Source organism: Zeugodacus cucurbitae, chromosome 6 (genome assembly GCF_028554725.1).
Source record: "Zeugodacus cucurbitae isolate PBARC_wt_2022May chromosome 6, idZeuCucr1.2, whole genome shotgun sequence".
In the NCBI taxonomy this organism is placed as follows: Eukaryota; Metazoa; Arthropoda; class Insecta; order Diptera; family Tephritidae; genus Zeugodacus; species Zeugodacus cucurbitae.
Window position 1 is genome coordinate 27,011,922 of NC_071671.1, and position 27,007 is coordinate 27,038,928.

At 34.6% G+C, this 27,007-nt stretch overlaps 1 protein-coding gene and 1 long non-coding RNA gene across 5 annotated transcripts in view; one reads left to right on the plus strand and one right to left on the minus strand.

Moving 5' to 3' along the window:
- LOC105219588 (probable serine/threonine-protein kinase DDB_G0267686) overlaps positions 1 to 27,007 on the minus strand; it is a 155,389-nt gene that overhangs the window by 109,266 nt on the left and 19,116 nt on the right. The gene's annotated exons all lie outside the window — the stretch shown is intronic.
- Positions 122 to 13,584, plus strand: LOC128922710 (uncharacterized). Its single transcript, XR_008471886.1, has 2 exons — positions 122 to 12,511; positions 12,722 to 13,584. It is a non-coding gene; the product is annotated as an uncharacterized LOC128922710 (long non-coding RNA).

Sequence of the window (27,007 nt, forward strand, 5' to 3'; positions counted from 1 at the left end):
TATTAAAATTATACAAAGAAAATAAATATATATTTTTTATTATGTATATGGACTAAAATACTGTGCCTTAATTAAAAAAAAATATATATTAATAAAATAAAATATATGAAAGCTGGCAACCCCACAGAAAATGTTGAGTTTCAAAAACTATTTAATTCGCAAACTTAAATATTTTGTATAGATTCCTAAATTTTATAAATTTTTCTGTAAATAATTGAAAAAAATCTCAATAAGTGGCAACTCTGTGAAAATGTATGCTAAATAACACTTTTTATTTAACATCTGAAAATCTTACAAACATTAAAATCGTAGACCAAAAGCGGAATTTTTAATTATATTAAATATTGCATGGTATATTCTGAATTCAAAATATATTATAATATATTTTTTGTAATATGGTACATTTTTTCGAAAGAACTTAATATGTTTTTATATAAAAATCTCTCTTATGCTGTCATTACGCGCTATGCACTCTAAACCCAGAAAAAAAATTAATCTCCCAAAAACAGTAATACAAAACCGACACGCAATGAACCCTGACCTTAATACACTCATAAAAATAAATACTTAAATAAGTATAAATATTTTTTTTTAACTCAAAGCATCGGATATTGCTCCAACATACACACACACTCACGCCGAAAAAACAACGCCGTTACAATACCTGCGGCGATTTCTTGTTTTTACCTGTCGTAACACACACTAATAACCGCCCCATTAGGCGCATAATTATGGCCCATGAAACAATGCAAGTCTCCGGATAAGAGTCGTAATTTTTAAATTGTTCATAAATAGCAACAATAACCGCAAACTTAACTACTGCTGCAGTTGTGTGTGTATAACAAGCCGAAAATTGGCAAAAAAAAAACAAAAAAGCAAAAACAACATGAATGTGTAGTAACTGTAAAATGAGGTGCACAAAAGTGTGGCAGACGAGGCTGGTTTGCTACTGGGAGCTCACATGTGTCTGACTCTGACGGTGATGATATCAGCTGGACAAGAATTTAGCACATAAAGCGGTTATTGCACTGCGGATATTTCATTCATTCCTTGAAATTTTGTGAAAATTTGGTGAGAGTGGAGTGTCATAGCAAGCAGACAACTGACAATGACGTAACTAATAGTCATCTACTTTCGAAAGTGAGGTTAAGGTGTGTGTTCTCGATTTTGAAAAGTGACTGAGTGTTGACTGTGTCCTCATCAACCAAAGAGCGCGCCGTTAAGTAGTACTCAGCAGTTTTGACAGTGTTAACTGATTTGCTCACGTCACAATAGCTTGTGTTAACGGAAGCTGTTTATTTAATTGAGATCTTCTCTGAAAGGAGAAACTGAAAGTGTGCTAACTATCACTTTGGAGTTTAATACCGCAAAACTTCAGAACATTTTTATTTGATTTTGAGTTATGTGTTTTTATAATAGTCCTGAATACTAATATATCTAGATTTTCCAGGTTTCAAAATTTCATCCGATGAAAAATTAAATTTTATCAGCAGTCCTAGAGTTTTTTCTCTAGTTTACTTTTCCTATGAGTTGAACTTTGGTCCTAAAAACAAAACTTTGATCTCAAAAATATACATAACCTCAAAAAATTTACCGTTATATATTTTAATATTATAATCATACAAAAAAATCATAAATGGTTTAAGGGACGTAGAACAAAAACTTTATTAACATTTATTACTCAACCGCGACCACCCAGCTAATAAAAATATAACGCATATTCTCACATACCGCCTATCAACTATTCGCTTATCCCTCGACTTTAGTGACAGCTTTACACGCAGCACTATCATATTTAAATAAGAATAAAAAAAATCGTTCGTGCTTTAGTTTCCTATACTTCTTTACTAATGAAATAAAAATAAATTTGATTTTGTCACGTTTTCCTAACCCCCCAACCACACAAGTCGTCGTCGTCTATAAGCTACAAATCCTGACCGTATCACATAGCGAGTTGTGGCAGGTTGTACGAGTACGCGCGGCGACTGTAAACCCTTTCAGGGCACATGGCGAGCTCAGCAGGGCACAAATCCGCTATTCTCCCATACGCTTTTATATCCTTTCTACTACAACTTGTGTGCCCCTATCAACTTTAATATGCTACTTCCGCCGCGTTGCCACCAAAGTTGTTGCGCTGTCTTACTATGGTATCACTTTACTATGGCATAGCCCTTATATTCTTTTACTGTTGTTGTTGTATTTTTTTCTTGCTTTTGCTTCGGTATTGTTTCACAAACTTATTTGCATAAATTGCTCGCTTTCCTTTCCCTGACATTCCACTCTTCGTCTTTGCGCTCTACCGTGCTTTTTATGGCTTCTACGGGTATACAAGTGTCTGAGCATGACTGCGTATCCTTCAATATCCTTTGGACATGCATACATACATACATACATATACATATATATACATTCAGTTATTATTACCACTTCAGATTTTTTGCGTATACGACGGTATTTCGCCTATAATAATCTCTTTAAATATTTAACCGCTGTTGCAGTTTGCCGAATGAAATTAAGCATACCTGTAAATATTTGGACATTTTTTTGCTATTATTGTTGTTGTATCAGACTCAAAATGTTTTTGAGAATAGCAGATTAAAAATATGCCAGAAATGTGGTTAGCTGAATCCAAAAGTCATGAAAGAATTTTTAAGTGTCTTTGATTTCAAATCTCCACATTGATTTGAATTGGAAACAGTGCAGCTTAAAGCGTCAAATTTTAGAGAACGAAATGGATAATTAAATCTTTTCACATGAAAAATTATATTCAATCTGTAGAAACAACTCACAAATTAGAAGAAGTTAGAATGAAAACTGGATATACAAAAATTCTTAGATATTACAAAAATTCTTAAGATCATCATCTAAAAATAGTCTACTACACTTAGAATTCTATGAAATTCGACACTACAAAGTAGTTAAGCTCCAATTGATCTTCAGACAAAGAAAAATGGCAATAGAATATATTCTCCTTCAGAACTTGCGTAACTACTTAAATATGTAATCTTTCTTTTCTAGAATAAGTTGTATGAAAAGTAACCCAATAAAAATCATCTAAAACGGCTATCAATCTAAAATAATGTACATTTAACATTACTTAGAGCCTTATTAAATAGCTCAAAGTAGTTGGAACACTCAATGTATTCATGATATAACTATAAGATTGTCTAAAACGGTTATATTTCTTCAAAGAACCAAGATACAGTTTAAACTCTTGTTAAATTGTTTAGAGCAGTTCGGAACCTTTTCACACAGCCCCAAATTGATCAATTAACCGGCCTTTGCTCGATTAAAACGTTGATTAAGATCGATTTACCATACCAAGTAAAAATCCACATTTATTTTTAATTGAACTTTAATCGAGTAGCCGGCAGTGTGAAGGGCAAAAACTGGTTTCTCAATCAAAATTTAATTGATCAATTAATTTGGCTGTGCGAAAAGGCTATACGATATTTTACAATCATATCAAAAAATTAACAAAATACCGGCATACAACAATACTACAAATCTAGCTGGAATAAATCTTGAGACTGAGGAAATCATCACCGAAGATAAACGGGGCACAGATTGCCCAATGAAGCATTGAACTTTCGAGAGCAGCTGGGTTATAGAGAGATCTCAAAGATGAAGTTCTTATTCAATATCCAATAAAATGGTTTCAGGGACAAAGGAGTTTTTAGAAAAGACGATCTTGACAACACAAGGCGGCCAGCTTAACATCATCTTAGGTCCAAAAAATAGACTGCGAACACAATACTTACCATTAAACAGTACAAATAAAGTAAACAAAAAAAACAATAAAACATTTTACTAACCGATCTAAACAATTTTTTCGGAGATTAAATTATTTCTATGAGCAATAACTCACGCCAAATTTCATGAAGATATGTAGTAAAATGCGGAAGTTTTCCATATAAGCCATTGATTCCGGTCGTTCAGTTTGTATGACAGCTATATGATATAGTGGTCCGATATCGACAGTTCCGACAAATGCGCAGCTTCTTGAAGAGAAAATAACATCTGCAAAATTTCAAAACGATATCTTAAAAACTGAAGGACTAGTTCGTATATATACAGACAGACAGACGGACATGGCTAAATCGACTCAGTTCAACATACTGGTCTCCGACGCTTCCTTCTGGGTGTTACAAACATCGTGACAAACTTAATATACCCTGTTCAGGGTATAATAAATAAATTGAAAATACTAAATAGCAAATTCAATGAGAAATTAATGAGTAATAATACAATCCAAAGAGGAAATGAGTACAATGACTCGCGTCCAAGGATTTGATAATAAATTGTACTTTTATCGGAAATGTCTAGCAGTCGCAACTTTTAAATTGTTGTTTTTGCTTTTATCTCGATTATTTTTGTTCTTTTTTCGCAATCCATTTCATTGTAATGTTGTAGCTCAATGAACGCTGCAAAAGAACGCGCCAGCGCCAGCGTCAATTGACCGCGTCAGAGTCAGTAACAATTGCAAAGATAAACTCAGAAATGTTTTAGTTATTGTTGCTGCAAAAATAACAGCTGTATACAGTAATCCGACAACGATACTCATACAATAACAACAGCAATAACAACAATGACAATAACAACAACGATAATGCCAACAATTGTACGAGTATGAATTGCTATTTTCATCTTGTTAGTAAATAATTTATTGCAAAACATATTTTTAATCAGTCGCTGGACACGAGAAAAAACGCGGCGAAATGGCGCACTTCGCGTGCTATTGTTGGGAATTAATTGGCAGCGCAAGCGAGCAGACGCCAATCAAAGTTGCATGATTTTTCCCTTTTTTGTTGCTCTTTTAATTAAACTTTCGGAAGTTTATTAAGTTTGCTGTTTAGTCGGAGGATCTAGCGGAGTTTATTGTGCTATTGTGAATTTTGTTTCGTGAAGTTTAATCTTCAGTAAAATTTACTCTTTCATTCTAGAAGTTTACGTAATGAGCGCCAGAGATGGTTTTCCGATTTTCATTTTTGACTAGCTTCAAACCTGTGTTTTAAGGTGAATATCGACGTAAACTGAGTTCCAGAAATATCGTTTTATTTATACAACTTCGTATAGAAGGAAAAGTAAACCAAACTTGACTAACTCGATTCAAAATAAGAAATAAACGCGACATCTAATAAATATTCTCCAAATAAGAGCTCGACTGATGAATAGCTAATACTTCGGCATGTATAGAACATAGTTCGGGTTTACCAACCTCAAACTGAAATCTAATGCATAATCAGTCTTGCTATTTTGGACTGAGTAGGCAACCTCTATCAACGAACAAAGACCAAACTCTACAAGTCCCGTCCTTCTATATGGTGCGGAGACATGGACATTTGCAACAACTGATAACTGCGCGTAATGAGTTTTCGAGAGAAAGGTTTTTCGCAGGATTTATGGTTTAAATATTGGCAACGGCGAATAACACAGACTTTGGAACGATGAGCTATATGAATATACGACGACATCGACATATTTCAGTGAATTAAGACGCAGCGGGTAACCTGACTGGGTCATATGTTCCGGATGGAACACTCCAGCACTGAGAGTATACGATCACCCCCGCCTGGGGAAGCAGAGGAAGACCTCTACTGCCTTGGAAAGGCCAGGTGGAGAAGAACCTAGCTGCACTTGGATCACCGATTGGCGCCAAACACTGAAGATAAAAAACAAATAAAGAAGAAGAACCAAAAACTCTTCTATAAAGAAAAAGAAAATAAGCTTTGAGGTCTCATAAAAAAGTCGAAAAGACTATCAGTGGTTCCCAAACAATAATATAATCGATATAAAAAAAATGTTGATAAAAAAAAATTTTGAAACCCTGTACTGAAAATAAAAAGTTTGTAAACCCCTGCACCAAAGAAACAATTCTGCTAATCTATACATAATTAATATGTAATCAACGAGAATTGCACAAACCCCAATAACAATAAAAACTATACCGTTAACGACTGCACCTTGCTCGACTATTGATAGATTGCCCAATATACGTAGTTAAAAATGAAATAACACACTTAAAAATAATAACAATAATGCTACAGAAAACAGTAACGATAAAGCAAGTTAACAACTTACATTTAAAGTCGAACAAATGTACACGGCGAGACCAACACAAATCACTGGTGAATGGTGCGGAACCGCGACCAGGCAGCAGCGCACCGACGCCACGCCGCACAAATAAATTAAAAAAAAAAAATCAAACTATTTACAGCCCGCTAGTGTGGCAAATTGCACACACACAGATGAATAAACTCAAATGGAAAATCAGAAAAAAGTGCCACAAAACAGACATTGCCGTTACACAGACGGTGTTTAATGAACAGAGAGCCACAGCAAATAATGCAGTCCAAACACTTGTAGTTTTGTATTTGTATTGCACAGCTGAACCAGCAAGAACAGCAAATTCCAAAGTCAGCAAGCCTCCACACCCCCTCGTTGCCGCCGCTGACGCTGGTGCGGTTGTGAAAGCATTCTTTGTTATTTGCCTGTTTGTTGTTGTTGTTCATTTTTTTTTTTTTTAATTTTTGCTTTGGTAAAGTGTTTTGTAATATTCGCAAGTATCGCATTTTTATCAGCGCTCAAGCAACAACAATAAGCACAAATCGTAACAACGCCGCACCCAGAAACCAAATGAGCAAACCAAATCGCTATGGTGCAAATAAATAATGTTTTAAATGTGTTTACATATATTCAATGTTTAAAAATAAATATTACAAGGGGCATTGAACCAGTTTTAGGCTAAATTCAAACAAAAAATCATTTTACATTTTTTTATAATTGTTATTGTGATTGTAACTTTTTAACTGTAATTGCATTTACAACAATAAATTATGCTCTAATTTGGTCTTTGAAAGAGCGAGGGACGTAGAAGGGTGTCATACTACGAAGAAATGCTGCACCCAAGAAGATGGAATACAAAGAACTCTCTGAAAAAATACATAACCGACAAAAGTTAGAGAACCAAGCAGGCGAAAGCATTCCGACTACTAGGTTGACCTGTTTGAAGTTTACCAACCCTTCCAGATTTCTGCCTAACTACTTAGACTCGCATATAAATAGTTTCGATCCTCATCAAAGCGCCCCGCAAGGCTTCGTTTTCTATTTGGAGTACCTCGATACTTTCGCTTTTGAAACTCGCATTATACCGACTATTCTAAGGAATCCCATAAAGTTCCAATCTCAATTATTATTCCTTACCAATTTCCTCTCTGGAACTCAAATTCTTCGCACTTTTTTTGAGGACATCCGATTAAACCCTTCCGAAAGGCTTTCCAACCTGTTTGCGAGCTCCTCGACCATTTCTGGAACTCTCACTATACATACTGTTCTGAGGAAACCCGATCAAGGTGTATCGCAATGTTTCTATCTCTAATTTGAATTTCCTACCTATTTCCTCTCCGGTACTCAAACTCTTCACACTGTTCTGAGAAAACCAGAGCAAAGTGTTTCTCAAAGTTTCAATCTCTAATTTGAATATCCTTTCTATTTTCTCTCTGGAACTCAAACTATTCACACTGTTAGGCAACCCGAAGCGTTTCATAAGATTTCAATCTCTATTTTATATTCCTTGACAATTTCTCTCTGGAACCCAAAATTCTCACACTGTTCCGATGAAACTCGAGAAATTGTGTCGTAAAACTTTGGAAGTTTTCTTGAGTTCCTTGGCTATTTCCTGTCTGGAACTAAATTCCGCACACTGTTCTAAGGAAACCCAGTCTAACCCATTTCACAACGTTTCGACTGCTATGTTGAATTTCTTGACAATTTGCTTTCTAGAACTCAAATTCCTCACACTGTTCTGAGGAAACGCGACCATTTTGTGTCGCTGTCTATTTGGAGTTCCTTAACAATTTTCGTCTCTGGAACTCGAACTAAAAGGACCACTGGTTCAAGAAAAGAAAAACGTATAACCAGTATTCACCAGCATTCATCTCCACACTCACTCAAATCATTACTTTAATCGAAGATCAGTAAATGTTGGAACTATAAAAAGGCTTCTTGAGACTTTTAATATTTAGAGAGAGAGTTCCAGATCGCATTATTAAAAAATCTCCGGTTTCTCCACATGTTTCATTCGATTACTTGATAATGATGTATGTATAGAAGAATTTCTAAATATATTTACTAAAACTAGTACTCTTAAAACATTTTTGTTGGTGTTACAGTTATTTGCCTATAATGCCTAACCATTACTTCATATATTGTCATAAATGGCATCGTTTCGCATCGTTGATTTATTTAATTTCACTGTGCATTGAATCGAATAGTCGTCAGTGACATTTATATTCACATTAGAACTGCCGCTCACAGTTCTTTCCAGTCAAGCCTCGTGTAATATAAGCTTGACTTGTACAATTTAGAATGTAATTAATTAATTAATTTTGAACATTATCTCATGACAATCTGACGGCTTACAATATAATTGATATTAATTTCAGTGCGCATAGTAATGTGCAATACATTAGTACATATTACAATGACATGTACAAAAGTGGGAATTGAGGTAAATGAGGGTATTGGGAGACTGAAAATTTGAATCACTGCGCACCATAGACAACTTTCAATGTCAAAAATCTTCGTAGATAAGTCAAAGCTGTTGGATTCAACTCTCAATTTTTCAAGCTACTTTAAACAATTATTATATGAATGAATTACACTTGTTTTTTCTGCTGAACGAATGAAATAGCGACAAAAACATGTGTAGTCTACAAACAACTCAGTTATAAATCAAATTTAAAAACATGCTAATAAATTAAATTATTTTTAGACAACTTTATATGTCTACTAAATTGAGTGTCTTCGCTGAAACCAATACATTCTCCGCGCTCATATAAGTCGTCTTATAGCAGCCGATTAGTCATCGCCAGGAGACTAAAAGATACGTATAAATCAACAGAATGATTAAAAATAAAATTTGTGAATATAAACCAAAAAATAAATACAAAAATACACAACAAACGAAGACAAGTTGCATCAGCGTTTGGCCAAACAACAACTGGTACGGCGACAACTTGTGCAACAACTTGTGCGATTGCAACTACAAATGCGGAAAATTGGTTATTCATGCCACACAACCGGCGAGATGACGACGCTGCGACGCGGCAGCCAAAGTCCGAAATGACTCGATTACCACATTTTGTGAAGACGAATGGACGGACTTGCGGATAAATGAATGGTTCGATGGCTGTACGGACGGACCGAAAAAGAGGCGGTTAAGTTTGGCACTTTGGCTTACTGGCAGCTTAACTGGTTAACTTTTTGGCTTGCCGGTTGACTAGTTGCCACTGTCCGGATGACACATTGTCCGCGATCTGCGCAACAACAAAAATAAAATTAAAAATTAAACAGCAAAACCTAAAACCCACTTGCCGAGACGGATGCACGTAGTTAAATAAATATGAAAGAGTGTGAGTAACAACAAAAACACTGCCAATTTATGGCAAATGACAGTTTAAAAGCATTTAAATTTTATATCAACGAGCAAATAAAAGCCCAATAAATGGCAACGGAAACGCCTTTAAATGCATAAATATAAATATGTAAATAAATAAATTGTAAAAAATCATTAAAAATGGAAATGAAATATGAGTCAATACACAGAGAATGCAGCACCCAGAGTGCATTGGGTTGTGACACGTCACAAAAGAACAAAAATCAAAAACTAGTGAGGTTGTTAGGCGTTCGGACGGTACTACGAACTATAGACGATCAAACATTAAGATATTTCGACATCTCTATTTCTCAATAGATCGAAAATTACTTCAATAAGGAAAGATAGACAGCAGGGAAGTTCAACCACCTCAATCCAAGCTGTTGAAGTTTATCTGAAACGGGGGTGGACACCAGATAGAAGTCATGGATCAATGGTTGAGGTTTTTGCTGGCGCTTGGAATACTGATATCCTGAATCTTGGAATACTGCTCTGAAGATTAGCTGTGGAGATTCAAGAGTTTTCCGTTAGGTAAAGATAGATAACAGTATCTTGCTAATATGGAACTACTGAGACTGGCTGAACACTGTATAGTTAACAAGCTCGCCTCGTAAATCCTTCACAAAATGATGAGGACATGGAAAGTCAAAGAAAAAACAAAGCATCGCGTATTAATATCTTGTGTAAACTCAAAACTTTTTTGGTCAATAGAGGATGAAAAGAACTCGGAAACCCCCCCTAAATTCAACCACAACAAAACTCTGGACCCTGATATGAAATTTAAAAAGTGGTCTTTTGGGATCTCCAAGTCCTTATTCCCAAGAAGGAATAAAAAGACCACAGAAACACTTCTAAGTCCAACCAAAGTGAGGTATGTGGTTTAAAACATTAAGAAAGATCGGATCAAAGTCCGACTAAAGTGAAGAATTTAGAAAGTATTATTGGGTGGTTTCAAATTCCGAGAGAGATTGGATATTCTTCTGGGTTCAACCATGACAAAGCTGAAGTCCCTGATATAGTATTGAAAAACTCTTGGAACTTACATGTAATAAACTGGAGTTCCAGAAATTGTGGACCTTGCTATGAAAATTAAGAAGTGGATAAAAGATCTCGGTAACACTTCTGAGACCAAATACAATTATTAATTTTAGGTTTATTGTGGGGTTTCAAACTCCGGGAGTCCAAACATAGTAAAGACTTTTCTTCTTCTGATTACAACTACAGTAAATCCCTTGGAACTTGGATATATTAAGATGGAATTCCGGCTCTTTTCGAGGTTATGGACCATTCTCAGCGGCTATACGTCGAAATGGCGAGCTAAAACCTTGTTGCCTTAGTTGAAATAAGTCACAAGCAATCATCTACACAAAACTAAAATACCCTGAAAGCATACTGAGCTCGGAGCTATAGAAAAACCGCAGCCAAGTCACTCAGTATCCGCAAATTAAACGCAGTTGAGTATAAATTAAAAATATATATATCAATGCTGCCTTTTAAGCTCAAGTCAGTTATGCGTGAACAGACAAAAACGCGTTTACAGCATTGACGCATTGCCAACTCCCTCGCTGGCTGCAGTGACGCATGATTGCTTGCGCTTGCACATGCGCAGCCGTGGACTTGAAAATAAAAACACACAAGGCAATTACAAAAAGCTACAGTAGACGCGTTCACCAAAATGGACTGTGAATTATGCGTGAATGTGCGTTGAAATGTGGCGTCGGCCCATCCCCAGTAAGACCACCGAACCGTATGGCCGTAGTTAGCAACTGCGCGTCTCACTCAAATTTATGCTCGCGCCGCCATCGCCTTGACTCTAATCGATGTGGGCCAGTCATAATGCCTCGATCCGGTTCGGCGCAGTTTCAACGCCTTGTTGACCGACCGACGGACAGTGCTCCTCGTCGTTCAAGTGCAATGTCGCATTCGATTGCATTCGTAACGGTGTTTATCTTAAGCGACTTTGTCTTGCAATTATCGTGGTATGTGTTTTGTGCTACGTTAATTGGCATTACTGAAGCGTTTGGTTATTTGTGTTTGTCTTTATTTACTGTTCGCTATTTGCTCAATGGGCTGTCACCCGTTCGCACTACGTCGACGATTATGCTTTTTTTCTTTCCCATTTTTAATTGTTTGGCTTGTTAGTTGCTCACTAAATAATTTCGCACATTTTTATTTCGTTAAGTTATTAGCGGTACTTTTGTATTCCATTTAGCAGCTACATATCTTAACTCAATTTGCTTTGTCGCCTTTGTCGACTCTTTCTGTCTACAATAAAAGCAAATATCACGCTTTGGAAAGTGTTACTTTCTTGAGCTACGAACTGATCGAGTAGATAAGTTGAGTTTAGCTCCAGCGGACTTGCCGGAAAAGGGTCTTATCTAGATTAAAAAGTTACGAGGTGTGCCTGAGAATATCTATGAAGGATAGTGTCATCCATTCCATCTAAGGTTTAGAAGCAACACGCACACACCTAACTGTTACCGATGAATCAGGGAGGAACATAAGAGAGAAGTTCACCGAAAGAAGTTTGAGAGAAACTTTTGGTGGGAGTGGGATCACCGATTATTCTCAAAAAAGTTAAAACTAGTAGGAAATCAAGCTCCCAAAAAATTTGGAAATAGAACTAAAAGTTAGGTTATACAATTCGATCCTTAAGTCCAGGTCGTAGTTTCCGTCTCTTCAACGAGTGAGATCATCGAATACTCTCGAAAAGAGTTGTATTTTTGTATTCCAAGACCATCAAGATTTCTGCTGTGAAGAACTGAGAAATTTGTAAGGAAGAAAAAGAAAAGATCCAAGCTGTGGACTGCAGATCTCTGGAGACAGAATCTATATTTAGTATGTTACCATATAACTAAGGGCCACTAAGGTATTTGTGGTGCGATTCGACAGCCTAAAATCACACCGATTTTGAATTTTATATAGCGATTCTTCAAAATCTCTGCTGAGAGATGAAAGATCATAGTTTGTATTGTCGATAGTAACAATGAGGAATATTGGAAGTACTTCAAAATCTTGAACGAATAAAAACTGGGGCTATGGACTGCAGATATCTGGAGACACAAGTTACATTTGGTTAGTTATATATTATATATATTAGTATATACCTGACCTCTAGGATATACGTATCGACGAACTAAAAGCCTTTCTTTTCAAATCTGTCGGTATTTTAGTTAAAAAAATCTTTAACATCTATTTTTAGAAAGACTTTTAATATGAAATTAATCTCATTGTGGCACAACATTAATTTATTTCTTTAACAGCAACATTTTCTTACACTTTCAGTCATTGAAGATCAAGTCTCCAGCGAGTGACCCCCAAGGCAATTGAATGCCACGCACATGTGTTATCCGTTGGCTCTATGCGAAGAACGACATGAAGACTATGAAGGCATAGAATACCACAAAGACGAGTTATTCTTGGATGGAGAGCGCGAACCGTTCAAACAAAAAGCAACAGAGCAGTGACAAGCACCAAATATGTACATAGAACCAGCACCAACCGACAGCGCTGATCTCGAGTATGCCACTTCAATTGGAAATTAAAAACAAAATAAGCGCGAAGAGAAAAGAGATTTAAAAGAAACAAAAAATTGATTATAGAAAATTAAAACCGACTGTAAAAGTTAAAAATAATTAAAAATCGATATTAAACAACAGCAACAACAAACAGTAAAAGAAAGAAAGATGAGTGTACATCAAAGCTGATGGTAGAAAGGAGTCGTTGGAAGTATAATAAGCAATAATAAAGCATAGAATCAAGAAGTAAACACATGCATGCATATATTTGGATATATACATAGTAGTATGTATTACATACATATATATTCCAAGTTGAAATGTAAATTTCTATTATTATTGATGAGTTGAAAGGTGAAGCATTTCAAAGCGCAACAAAACCAAAAAAAAAATACTACAACAACAACTAAAAACAGTTAGTGCTGCGAGCTGAAACAATGGTGTTGCTTTAAGGCTTTAAATATTCGCCGATCATCAATAATAACCGGGGGTATAGGGGTCCGGCGGTGCCGCAGTCAAAGAGCCGGCGTAGTTTGGCAGCGTCTATACATACTTATACTATTTATAAACGTATGTACATGATTACCGCAAACACGAGCTCCACAAATTTTCAACTCGAAAATTGCTTTGTTTTAATCTTCTTTTTCAACATTTTTTTTATTGCTTATGAACTTTCTTTTATTATTCATTTTCTATAAGCTTTTGGCTTCTTTCTGCTTTTTTCACTCATGCTTCTGCGTGCCATTTGACCGCATCGTGTGCGGATGGAGAGCAAAGAGTGTTATACTACAGTCAGAGTTATATGCATGTGTGCCGAAAGTAATGAGGAACCGCAAAGTCAGTTAGTTGGTTGTTTGGTTGGTCGGTCAGTCGCGGTTGGCCAGCTAACTGAGTAACCTCTGAACCGGTGTAGGCATGCAAATAACAGCGCGTCCATATAAGAAAGCCATATAACATACTCGTAAGCGCATAGCATGCGGTTGCTGCGGTTGCGCATGCGTTTATTGGATTTTTTCACGTTTTATGCTTTAGTTTTGTAAATCTCATTACTCTAGTTGGTGGTTATGGCAGTGGTGTGGTTAGGTTAACAGCGTTGTTTCTGGTATTTGCTACGACAAATTTTACGATTGCAGCTGGGGAAATTCAGTTAATCGAGATGAGATCCACTGCTCGAATAAAGCGAGCATTTTCAGCGATACATTTAGACATTACTGTTGGCTACTCCCCCTATGGAGTTCCTACGCATCAGAAATCTCAGCTATGGTTTGAGCTCATGCGTCTTTGGGTCGCGATTCGGTCCAATCGACTCGATAACATAGATGAGATCCACTGAACCCAATAAAGGGAGCATTTTTTTAAATTCAGTTTGACACTATTTGTGCCTCCCCTTTCCGAGAGCTTGTTCGCATCAAAAATCTCGGCTGGGGTTTGAGCTCACGACTTTTCTCGTCATAAGTCGGTCTACTCGGTTCCGGCGACCGAGAAGTTTGCTCGATTTATAGTCACGGGAATATTCTCTGTGATTTTCAATATATTCAATGCTTGCTGTCTATCAAAATCGACTCCGAACTTACAGGAGGATAATCTAGGTATCTTAAAGACCTAAAGATCCAACAACTGACATCGCATGAACAAAATAAATAGCCTCTTATTGGTTTAGTGACTCCAACAACGCCAACAACTTAACCCAAAGTTTAAAGAATTGGGTTCTTCTATTTATAGAGAAATATTTCTCAATGAGAGAATTAAAAATTGAAATCATACAGCATTCCTACAAAACAGTCAGTCCAAAGAAGCCAATTTTACGAGTTAAGAAGATAGTTCAAGGGTTCAAAGTTGAGGAAAGACGTCAGAAATCTGAGGGACCAGATAGATCCAAGCAAGATTATGACACGAACAACGACATATCGATATTCTAAGATTCTGCAGGTACTGGCTCTTTGAAAATTCTGCAGCAATATGAGTTCTTGTGTTACCGAAGCCTTAACTCACTGGACACAAGAAAAATTGGACTTAAAAGCACTCACCACAGATCACGTGTGATATTCCTACGAGGTATTGTCATTTTATGGTACTAGACGATAAAGCGTCGGAAGACACTCTCTGCAGAAGCTCTAGAATTTGATTCTACAACAAATATTTGCGGATATAAGTAAGTAATAAATCAGCAAAGCAAAAAAGAATGGGTGCCTCGCGGTCATTCGATGTACTCCAAAGCATTTCAAAGTATCTTTAGAAACGGACGAACAAATGTGTTTAGGCATTTCCGTGACAAAATCACATATCACGCAGTTGGGTCATAATTTAGCGCTGTCTGTCTATTCGCAAGAGTTTTGCGCGAATGTATGTAGTCTGCAAACACCAAAGCCGTATATGTTTTTTAATTAGAATCTTAATGCGTTAAAATATTAATTAAAAGCAACAACGCTACTTAAAACAGCCGTCAAGTAGTGAAAAGTTGTCCAACAACCAGCTGCTGCGCAAGACTGGTATTTGGTCTTTGAAGCGCTGTCACACAGTGGAGAAAGAGAAGACAGTAGCCGAGGCAGACAGACAGATAGCCAAAGATATAGCAGAAGATATATATGAGGCATAAAAGTAGATTTGTGTGTACCGCAAAGCGCTTGAATTCCGCCTAGACTCTGTCTGGATGAATGGACAGCGTACGGCGAATGGCGAATGTCGGCGGCTGAGCTTGTTGATCCGTCATAGATGTTGTTGGCCTGTTGGATAATGACGACTGGTAGAATGCGAAATTATCATGAGAATTAAAAGTTGATTTTCAACTTAATGTAGTTGCTGTTCTTTTTTTGTTTTTGTTTGGTATGCTTTTTGTGCAAAGTAAAGCAATAAAATGTGAAATAAAAAATAATTGTTGTATTAAAAAGACCAAGTCTATGTATGGAAAAACCATAAATGTAGTTAAAAGCAGCAAAATAAAATGCGCTGACTAAGCGCAGGAGAGAGGAAGGCGCGGAGAGTGAAGCGCAAATTTGTGGTTTACTTGCTGTTTGTTGTTGTTTAATAAAGAAATAATGAAACATACACCTTCAATGACCACAATTTGTATATGTAAATATACTTATGTAAATAATTTAATTCATTTTCTCCGTTTTCATCTTCACTTCAAATTACCACTTTTTTGTTACACTTATTCATTTTTATGTTTTTTTTTTTGTATATTGCTTTTGACGCCTCATTCTTTATAACCACTCCACATAGCGATGTATTTGGAGCCTCTTTTGCGCGTGTATGTCTGTTTTCATGCCAAAGTGGTTTTGCGGTTTTTGCACATTGTTGCCTTAATAACTTTTTATAAATAAATAGTTTTTTTTCAACATTAGCAGCACTTGAACGGATTTAATTACACTACAGTGTGGCAAGTGTGGCAGTACCTACAAGCGAATATATATGTACATACATGCACTTGTGCATATTTGGTTTTAAATTAAATTTTTTTTGTATCCTATTTTTTACTTTTATTTATACATTATATTTATATATATATTTTTTTTTACATATCTCATATTTTTTCTGCAAGTTTGTAGTACACGAAATGACATTGAAAACTCAAATAACGAAGGCGTTCAACAATGTACAACATGACTACTGTTGTTGTTGTAGTTATCGTTTATTTTTAAAGGTGTTGTACTACAAGTCGCGAAAAAAAAAATTACATACATACATACCAACAAATATTGTACAATATATAGTAAAAATTCTGAGCAACAAGCAGTAAGTGCTAGAAACATCGAAAGGTGACGTAGGCTCTCATACCTTAGAAAGCAAGCTTTCTAAAGAAAATAATTTGAAAATAAAAAATAATCAGAAATTGTGACTGGATTCCTTCAGTTTAATCAACAAACTGACTCATGTTGTATTCGGCAGTACTCATATTTGAGAACAAGGGAAAAGGCACAAGAAGGTTGTCAGAGCCAATTCTGGTATATAAACTTGGATGTGGAGATCTAACGACGCACCTAGGCTTACATCATAAGGTAACTAAACGTTCAACTTCTAGCTATGCTTTTTTGATGAGTTTCCAAATCTGAGCTCTTCAAAATTTCTTTTTGCAAAAAAAATTACAATTCTTACATGAAATTTCCGTTAGCGCACGAGGTAGCCATCACCACGTTTTCCGCAATCTCATTAAATGTTTTAACTCACTTCACATAAATGTTAAAAGAGATTGTGTCCAAGAATTGTGTCTAAGAATATATAGTGATTCCTCGGTACATAATTATTGAAGACAAGTCCTGCTTGACTATATCTCATCTTTACTTCTTTATCTCCTTCTCTAGTATCGTCCATTGTTGGGGAGTCTCCGTCCATTCGGAAGACACGGTCTAGCAAACCTAACCGATGAGTTTTCATTAGTGGATCTATGCGCAAAGATCCATTAATTTTTCACAAAATATTTCTCTAGAACACCCCTGAGGAGGTCCATCGTCACACATCTTTATCTTCACACTTCTGCAACATTTTTGTACATTCTAATGAAATGAATGTATGAATCGAGATCCGAGTGCGTTCGCAGTCTGTCGTCTTATCCTCGAACAGTACTCCACTCCTCTGTCAAATTGAGGAACGCGTTTTTTGTTTTTTAAATCTTCTTTGGAAGAAATTATAAAGCCTTTTCTCATATAGTAAAGACGTTAATAGTATTTCACAATACATCCATTTATACAATTTATAGAATTATTAGGAATTTCAGTTTGGTAATATTCATGAGTCAACGAATCACAAATACAAGCGATAACACCACTGATGTCTCGAAAAAATTTAGCTTAAAAATTCGAAACAATCTATTCCTCGAAATTGTTTCCAAATAATAAGTATGAAGTTCGCAATATAACTTAGCCGATTACTCAAACTAAAGTGCTAATTCCATATACAGTTGAACTTTCATAACTCGAACTCGAAGATCTCCATGAATTGTATGTTTTAATGAAAATTTGTATAACTCGAAGTATTAGTTCTACAACTTTGCTTCCGCCGTTTTCCAATAGATGTCTCTAGGGTCAAGCACTGGTCGATGAAATCGTTTTATATCAATCTTGGACATTTGTGTCAACATTAACCCAACATAATATTTGTAGAGATCTTTTTGCATCCCAAATTTATTCTCAACTGAAAATGTCACTTTTTGAGCCGAATTCTCCACATTTGCGGGAAATTTTGCTTTTCTTTTTTAATTCCAAGCAAAGTGCGGCTGAGGCTCATCGAATGCTTTCGAATACGTACGGTGAGGCTGTCCTCAGTGCAAAAAAGTCTTAAATTTACAAAAAAAAAAAAAAACGGCGAAAACAAAGTGGTAGACCAATATTTTTGTGGATTATGGTGATTCGAGTTAGGGAAGTTCAAGTACATACCAATACCACAGGTTAGAATGATTTGAAATTGGTTTAAACTGAAATGAAATGTCTCGAGATACATTCAACATATGTTTTACGAGTTATGGTTGATTTATAGCTATAGTTAGTCCAGCCCAATAATAGTCCTTATAACGAACAAAAGTACTATTTTATCATTGAAATTAGTAATCATACATTAACTATATTTATATTTCATTCACTTGGTATTTATTAAAATTTATCGTTAGGCATGCAAACCCATTTCAACTTCCTATCAGAATACAATGAAAGAAATGCATGACCTCAGCAGCTCTCACTGAGTCATATGGCATGTGTGGCGAAAATTTTTTTGTAATTTTTATTTTTGTATTTTACTGCGAAATCAAATATGAAATACTCTACATATACTACATTGATTTATATTGGAACATTTGCATATATACAGTCAAACATACATACATGCATTGTTGAGTATGCCTTTAAGTGGCTGCAAATAAATAAATTAATAAGGCGTAACATCTCATAAAATTAACAGGAGAAGCTCAAATAAACAAGTAAATTTGCCAGTGAAATTATATACTTTATGCATGTATTTATATGGTATATAATATATGTATGCCTAAGTAAGTTTATGTGGGCCTCCCTAAGTGCGTGATTGTTTGAGGATTTGTAGCGGTAAATAAAAATTAATTGATTCACATACACTCATACATGTTTAAAAATTAAAAATTGCAAATTTACAAATAAAATATGAATAACAGCAAGACATGCGAACGCGTATTTAAATTAAACGCCTTTGACTCGCAAATATAATATAACATCATCGGCCAATTTAATGCATAAATAAATATTTAAAGTAACGTTATTACTTATGCGCAAAATTTGCGATTTTTCTACTTTATTTTCATTTTTTTTATATTTTTTTATTATGATTTAATTGTCATTTATTTGCAAATGGCAGTACAGCGAGTCAACGAAATGCAAGCTTACGAGCAACCGTTTGAGAGGCGTTGTATTGCCATGATGATGTTATTTTATTTCATTTAAATTCAATTACATTGTTATTTTAATTTAGTAATAAATAGTTTTAATTTAGAAATTTTATAGACGGAAGACTATATTTGCTTATTCTATTTTTTTTTATTCGTAGAATATTAAATAGGAAATTTATTGGGTAATTTTGATGATAGAACTTCTTAAACTAACAAAATAACCCATAGTAGACAAAGTTGGGAACTTCGAAATTCTTCCAAAACATTATTTATAAAACACACATTTTTACTATTTCATGTCTCTTTTTATAGAATTCTCAGACAGTTTATTGAAAAATGTTTAGGAATATAGTAAATAAATATAAGTGCTTATGATTACTTGAGGAAGTTTCAGCTTTTAAATAAAACAATAAGCAACTTATAACTGTCCGAGTTTGACTAAAAAACCCACAAGCTCTGTAACAATATATAAATTATAAACAAAATATCAGGAAGAATATCGGGAGAAAGATTCAGACTTTAATTGCTTTAAAAATTCGACGATTGCATTTTAAATCTAGGGAAGAAATATATACATTTAGCCTCTAATATCCAATATATTTCAAGAATAAGCCACCCTCCTCGCCTGATTTATATATAACCTTTTCAGACACGCCTTTGAGCAATGTAAAGTGGAACTATAACAAGATCTCACCAGTACTCCCAACTTTATTCCATAATAACCTACAAAAATGCGAATTTTACCGAAAATATCTGTTCTTGGCACCTTAGAAAGGATTCGGATATGGGACACCGATTTATAGAGGTTGCAAATGAAAAACCGATATACAGAAGACCTTAGACTTTTAGATCTTCACATGCTTTATGAACTTAATTTATTCAATTAAATCGAAGAAATCAGAAATACAATTTATAAAGCTATCGTAAATAGTTGGAGCACAAAACTACAGTGACGTGACCGAGGGTTGTCTATTTTTTATAATTAGTTAGAAATTCGTATAAAGACATAACTTCAAATAAATGTTTAGCATTGTTTTAACATAATTCCAATGAGTAATTTGATTTTTAAATCTCTGCGAATCATCAGATAAATCACAAAATCAAGAAACAGTCGACGAGATTGAACTATGAATGTGAAACCAAGTTGACTAAGATTCCCACTTGGAATCTGCCTTCAAAAATGTCTGCACAAGGGATTCTTGTTTAGGATATCGTAAAAAGAGTGGATCGAAATCGTTTTATCCTAAGCAAGCTTTCCACATAACTTTCTGTAGTTTCAGGAGTTTCAAAGCATACAATCAATTATAACGGTACTCCAAGAGACTCAAACCGCATGGTGCCACAAATCTTACCCCCTCCAAATACAAAGAATAATTGAAATATTTCCTTTCACTAAAATATTGCTTGCTATTGTGGGGGATATGACCCACCATTAAATCAATTAAGGCAATTCATTAGTCATTTGAAATATGTTTTCCAACTGTCTCACACATCAATAAACCCAACAAAATGAAACACTGAATCACCGAATTATATATTGCGATGAGTGCATTACAAAAGAATTTCAGCGAAAATCTAACCAAAAACAACCAGGGCATACAACTGTCAGCGAAGAACCCTCCCAGCTATAAAAGAGCTGCCGATGCCAGGAATGAGGGTTGCCACATAAAAAAAAAAAAAAACAAATAAAACACAAGCCATTAAATGATGTACATATACACAAAGCATAATAAAACTTTTTTATTTGCAACGTGCACATATCCAAATGTAGCTACGCTCAGAAGTGTCTACAGCTTCTGAGAAGTTGTCAAACAAATAGGCTTAAATTTTTAAAAATTTAATTTCAAAAATTAACACCGCGTTGGCATACATACAAATGCACTTGCCTCGGCGTTTTGATGGTTCCAAAGAGAATGGGGTGTATGTGGCAGCAATAGTAGAAGACACTTAGTGTCGGCACGCACATGTTTTGCTGCCCCATAAATTGGGGGAAACTAGAAAAAATTTTCCGTTTCGCAGCAAAGTAGCAAAGTAGACAGTCGATTCATGACGACGAGTGAATGTTAGCTGGAGCACCGCCCCCTCTCTTTAGACGAGACGATTCTTCATGATAATTGCAGCCGCGAGCATTATATGCATACAAATATGTACTTATGCGCAGATAAATACTCGAGTAAATGTGTAAGAATGTTGTCATAAAAGCGTCGGAATGTCTAAAAATATCAGCGTCACTGAAGCGTACAAACACATACACACACAAGTGGAAGACACTCGGTGTGATATGGAGGGTTAACCTACTAAATAAAAAAACAAACGAGTATAGAAAAGTGAAGCGATGAAAGTCTATAAAAAACGTGCAGTGCGTGCGTGCTTTAACATATGTACATAAACATTAGTAAATAATAAATTGTGGCAGAAAATATGAAAAACATCGTTAATGAAGAGTTTTATGTAGCGGCATGTCCACTTTTTGTTTTTACTACGCTTTGCGATACACGAGACGGTAATCTTCGCAAAGTCAGTGGACCTTGACTCTGCCTGCAAATATGTTTTTTTAGATGCAGAAATCGTCTACAGATGAGGGAGATATTCAACTGGTGTGTAAAATCACCTGGCGCCGGTTTTATTTAGAGGATTGAAGGGATCTCCTAAGTTAGAGCTTCCGAAGGAACATAAAGGTTGGAATTCCTTACATAAATAAAATGAGATGAGATTGACAGAGCGAAGAAGACGAACTGCAGCACCAATTTGTTGGAAACTTGGTTAGGTTAGGTTGAAGTGCGGATCTCTGTATCACAGAAGATCCCACTTAGACAACAAATGTCAACAGTCCTTTGAGAGGCTGCAAACTCACCAAAATGGATGCTCAAGACCCTGAAGCGACGACAAAGCGCTTTGTGCCGTTTACGAATTTGTTCAAGCGACTCATTTGTGTTCGGAACAGTTCTACTGGTACTCCGAATTTCGTTCTGCCAGCATGTTTCAGCCGCAGTCTAGCGAAAACTGGACAATAAAGATGAAAGTGTCTCGATCTTTAAATCTGACTTTCTTCTAGGAAAGTTTGGTAATTTGTATCCGACAGGATCCAGTTCAGTAAGAACTGCGAGCTGAACCTAGCTAAGGACAAATAGCTCAGTAGATCTTCTGCGATGCATCGGATACTGGTCTTTATCCAACGTTTACCGAGTTCTTTCGACGACCATTGATCTAACGCGAAGACACAGCCGGATATCGGAGCACCATTGGATTGCAGCTAGGGTGCGCTTACGCGCAAGCTTATCGACTCTGCAGTTCTCAACCGATTCTGATACTAGAGTCGCTAGAAGCTATTGATAGTGAGAACACGCACTTCTTGACTAGCTTTCAGCGAACAGTAAGCGAGTACACGCGAGTGCTACCCTAATATCTGAGTGAAGACTACTTCATGAAGTAATATTTATAATCCTTCTAAACTCTAAACCGTCGAGTTTTCCGGCAACTTAAGGGTGGATGATGGGTATGGATATGGAGACTTAATACAAGAACTTCAAAGTCATTCATACTCCGATACTTTTAAAGACTAAAGTTCGAGTTAAACTCTGGCTCAAAGAATGATGATGAAACTTTGAATACGAAATGTCAATAATTTCTCCGGTCTTCAACAGGAAACTACTACTGTTAAACAAACAGATATTTTCACTTTTCGCTGATCCTTGCTCTTTTTATAACAGCGATCGGTGGGAACAGAAATGGTGACATGAATCAAGAAATTCACCCATCATCAGTTCAAGTTCTTCAAAATGATGACAAATATGGAAGACTTACAAACTAGACATAATTCTTCCCGATTCTTAATGTCCACACTCAGACCAGAGTTTGAAAAGTTGATGTTTGCGATTAGAAATCTTCTACCGGTTTACCGGTATACAGTGGAACTTCCATAAATCGAACTTCTATAACTCGAACACTTGAACTGGCAATAGCGTTTAGAAGCCAAATTTCATACAAATTTCCTTCTCTAACTCGAAGTTCTCCAAAACTCGAACTCTTGAAGAGGCAATAGAGTGCAACTTTCATACAAATTTCCTTCCATAAATCGAACTTTTTGCTCAGGACATAGCAAATTTCATACAAATTTCCTTCTCTAACTCGAAGTTCTCCAAAACTCGAACTCTTGAAGAGGCAATAGAGTGCAAATTTCATACAAATTTCCTTCCATAAATCGAACTTTTTGCTCAGGACATAATACAAAATTTAAAATTTTACTATCGAGGCAGAATTTTAAAAGAGTCCCTTCATATTGTAGGGAGGTAAACAAAAAATATATTACAATATTACACATATTGATTGCATAAATCATCTAACAAAGTCATGGCACATAGACGTCAAGAGCCAATAAGAGCAAACTAATCAACAGATGAGGTCGATTCCCAGAAAAAAAATTAGCTGTGAGAGCAGATTTTATTCAAAGACTGAGTTGATAACGGTCCGGTCAATTTTGTGACAAAATGCAACGAAGATTTCACCATAGCAAGCAATTTAAAAGCAGATTTTAGAATTGAGATCACCGACATGATCTTTATACTGAATTTAAACCAAATCACATAATTATCTCATAAACCGAATTTCCAGTTTGTATTTATAGATTTGCATTACGACAGACTGCACTTTTCATCCCGGTACATTGAACTGCGAATCAAAGAATTTGCATATTTCTGCATATTACGGTAAAGAAAAAAAACGATGCAAAACTGAGCAACAACAAAAGCGGTGCACCGAAACGACCGACTTGGCAGCACACCAATGTTGCGACTGCAGACAAAGTTGTTGTTTTATTTCGATTTTTTTTGATACATAATGTGCTTACGTCTGTACATATTTATCATTTTATGTCTGTATGTACATGACGCTTTATGCGCGCGGTCCACCGAATGTGTGTGTGGGAGGCCAATGCCCTCGCTGCTGCTGCTGATCGAGCAGAAGTCGACTGGGCTGTTGTGCGGTGACGGGGGTGTGGTATAAACTATGTTTGCACGATTTGGTGGGTGCTCAATATTTCGGCAGATTTATGGCCATTGTAATCAAAAGAAAAGGGAAAATTTCCAACACGTGAAAAGTGCGAAATTTCGCACAAGTTTTTTTTGGGTTGGAAAAATATTTTTTGATTTTTTTTTTCGTTTAGCCCGTGCACTTTCATGCTTTACGGCGATTTATCAGTAACTTTAATTTAACACTTGTAATGATAATTGCTCCGTTAGAGAGTGCAAAAGTTGGTGGGATTTCACTTGTGTTGCAAACAAAAAACCAAACATTACGTTTGGCGGTTTCGAATTTCAAAGTGAAAACCAAGTGTTAATGCAGTGATTAGTATCAGTTTTCACTGTGCTACTGAGAAATACATTTAGCAATGTATAGAGAGGTGTAAAATTCATAGAAATTTAATAATATATATTATTAAATATATATGGGCATTTCCGCCAGAAGGTCTACCACAGACAAAATATTAAACATTATTAGAATTACAAAGTTTTTGCATATTTTCATAGGAAAATATCTAAATTTATTGATATTAAATTAATTTTAAATTAATTCATAACCAATTACGAGATATACCAAAGCCAAGTCGAATAGGAACTACTTTTCTCATTTCGATTTTTCATCATCATGTATAATTTTTTGCTTTGTGTAAAACCTTTATAAGGGTACAAAGAGCAAAATAAAATACATAAGAAACCATGTGATTGCAAATAACTGAATAACACTTATTCCCACTGCATCGCAAATAAAAGCAGCAATCTCGCCAAATTTGGGGTATAAACAGTAAATTTTTATACAATTAAAATAAAAAAACCTTGTTCAAAAATCCGAAGATTTGTGGTTTTGGTAATTACTTAAAATTGGTCCCGTGCGACATCGTAGGTGTGGAGTTAAAAAATTGAAAATAATTTTTTGTCTTATAAAGTTGACTTAAGTATGTAAATAGATACATTTACATTAATTATTTACATATGAGCAAAAACCGCACTTTAAATTCCACTAAAATAGCTATTCAAATAGATTTTGGCGAAAATTATAGGCTTCCAAATCAAAATAAGAGTGCTCATTTTAACAAGGTTGTAACGGAAAATCGTTTGCTTTTAAAGTTGACAAATTGAAATATTAGTTTCTTGATAAAACTCTTAAGTAAAATTATGAAATCATTTAGTTGCTTTTCTAAAATATTTATTTTTTTTTTAAGGTAACTGCTCTCAGTTTAAAAACAAATTTATATTATCAAGCCTGGTTGATTTTATAAAATAATTAAAATACTCTTCATTATAATAGTATTTTTTTGCAAGGAGCCGTCGATGGAGTGGGAGCAGTTATCAAAAGGAAAGTCTGGCAGATAACGAAATCCAAAAAAATTTATACCCGAAGACAGCATTTTCTGAAAAAAAAAATGTATTTCACATTCATAATACCATTTTCATTTCATGCTATAGAATTTTTGTTGTGTATCTCGTTGGATATTAGTTAAAATAAATAAATAAATACATTTACTACTTTTTTAAGCCATTTTATTGGTCTTGTTGTTAAATAATTCTGTATTATAAAACAAAATCAACATAAATATTATGATGGAAAAAAATGTCCCGTGCGACATGTCCCGTGCGAATATGGTTAATAATTAATTAAAAAAAACTATAAATTATTTTTGAATGAAATTCATACCATCTTTAAAGGCCATCAATGCGCAACATTTTACAATCAAAAACATTTGAATATTACCTAATAATTCGCTGAAATCGCCGTTTGAATCGTTGTTCCCAAAAACGACTTCCATTTTTTGTCCCGTGCGAATGCCTTGGTTTTTTTGCAATTATCTTGAAAATGAAAACCGTTCCAAAATCAACCTTAACACTAAATGTAGAGCTAATGAAGGGCTATTAAAAAATCCTACTGTCAAAATTAAAAAACATTTTTGTTCATACTTTTTTTTAGTTGAAAGGTGTACGATTGTCCCGTTCGACATGGCGGAAATGCCCATATGTAAAAATTAATAATATTAAAATAAAATAAAATAAAATAAAATGGAATGAAATGAAATGAAGTGAAATAAAACAAAATAAAATAAAATATAATAAAATGAAATAAAATAAAATAAAATAAAATGAAATGAAATGAAATGAAATAAAATAAAATAAAATAAAAAAAAATTAAATTAAATTAAATATAAAATTAAATTAGTTAAATGAAATGAAATAAAATTTAATTTAATTTAATTTAATTTAATTTAATAAAATAAAATTAAATTAAATATAAAATTAAATTAGTTAACTTAAATTAAATGAAATAAAATAAAATAAAATAAAATAAAATTAAATTAAATTAAGTTAAATTAAATGAAATGAACTAAAATAAAATTAAATTAAATTAAATAAAATAAAATTAAATAAAATAAAATAAAATAAAATAAAATTAGTTAAAATAAATTGAATTAAATTAATTTAAATTAAATTAAAATAAATGAAATCAAATAAAATAAATTAAATAAAAAAAATTAAATATAAACAAAATATTTGGTACATAGTAATCTAGCAGTAAATATTAAATACAGTTAAAAGTTAAAAATTAAACATAATATAAAATCAATATATAAAATAAAAAAAAAAATAAAAAAAATTAATGTATTAAAAATACAAATTTAAAAAACATATAACATTAACACCTGAATTGGAATTGTTAATA